This window comes from Lactuca virosa, chromosome 6 (assembly GCF_052849685.1).
Source record: "Lactuca virosa cultivar CGN04683 chromosome 6, Lactuca_virosa_CGN04683_v6, whole genome shotgun sequence".
Classification (NCBI taxonomy): domain Eukaryota; kingdom Viridiplantae; phylum Streptophyta; class Magnoliopsida; order Asterales; family Asteraceae; genus Lactuca; species Lactuca virosa.
Window position 1 is genome coordinate 143,981,092 of NC_136431.1, and position 1,847 is coordinate 143,982,938.

Genomic DNA, 1,847 nt, shown 5'->3' on the forward strand with positions numbered 1-1,847 from the left:
ATTAACAACTCACATAACAAAAAAATTATATTTTAAAAGGCAATATACATAGTTTTATTCTTTTTGAAGCGACAAAAGAACTCTGTATATAAATAAATTTTATGAGTTGCAATTGCAAACTGGTCTTCAACTGGAACTATGATGAAATGGAATATTCATCATATAGTATGAATAATAGAAATGAATGACATTTCCACAAATATTCAATAAGATCTACAAAAGTCATCGCAATATCACTTCAAGTTCTTTTGAGGCCCTTATTTCACATCTTCATAAATACTACAGGATTGTTGTAGTAAAGAAATATATGGGCATGGATTCCTAATGGGTCGAGCCAAATTTTCATCTTTATTCAAAAAACTCAAAATGCAGCTAGAGATAAATATCTCTACCAATGTAGCTTATATAAGCTGTATTTTTATTGTTTAAGAAAATGAAAAGATAAAATAATCCATAAGATAAAGCCAAATAAAAAGAAATAAAAAACAAACATACGTGACTATCAACATGGATTGGAGGGTTTGTTAAAATTATATTTTTAAACAAAAGGTGAATGATTGGTTATATGGATGAGAAAGAAGACAACTTTCAGCAGTCATAGCTACAACAGACAAAGCATAATCATCTACTTTGCATGTGAGTAACTTAACCGGTAGATGCTCTCTCCTGAGAAAGTTATGCATGGAATTGAAAATTAACCCATATAATGTGTTGGAGAGATGTAAACTTCCCTACATACATTTATTAAAAGTTACTCATTTTTTATTGAGCATGTTTTGACCTTCAGTAATGATATAATGACTTCCTGTCACAAGATACTAAAATATATAACATGTAGTGGAGCCATTCTTTCATGTATTGTTAGCATGTTGAAGTAAAATCACTCAGGTATTCATTTAGGGAACTAAAATATCAAATCAATTCAATGATTGTTAATACAAAAAACAACAAAAATGAAGACTAAGTGATACCTACCTTCTTCCAAACATCAAAAAACAATAAAATGAAAGCGAATCTGAAAGGATATCGATTCAGAATGGAAAAACATACATACCCTAATGTCTTTCAAACAAAATCTGATGAAATGGCTTCCACTTCCTTTGACTCACCTTCCCTTGTGTCTTCATACACTAAGAATAAAATAGAATTAACCACGTTTCCTCTCATTTAAATGAACAATATACCCCTCCCCTGGCATAACCACACTCACACACATACAAATTCACTATCTTCTTTAAAATGACCAATATACCCCTCCCCCTCCTCATGAATAACCCTGAATCTGAAATGGGCTATTTTATCCTCGCCAAGATCCAATGATTATTATATTTATTGTTAATATAAATACTTGTATAGCTTAATTTTCCAAACACCTCCCCTATAAACATGGTTCTTGCTCTGCATCCTTTGTTTGAGAATAAATTATTAGTTTCCTAATCTTTCACTTATTTAACAGAATTAAGAAAAATAATAATAATGGAACATTAGTTAAAATGATTTTATCAACAACAATTATTATCTAGTAAGCATTAGTTTAATTTTTAGAATTACATATATGCATCCATAACTAATTATGCCATACAAGCATAATATGGTTGATACTCAAGAAACCCAAGAGATCCGGTGCCCAAATAAACAAAGAAAAAGTAATGAATGGACTTACCACTTAGCTATGACATCCAGTTCTACCTAAGATGGCCAACTTCACCAGGATCTTATTTTTCTTAAATCATATCAATAGCCTTCTCAAGTACAAAGTTGTGAGCACATTTTTCATGACCATCAATTATGGATCAAGTGATTAATCATCAAACACTTCAGTAATACAAGAAAATTAAGTAAATAAA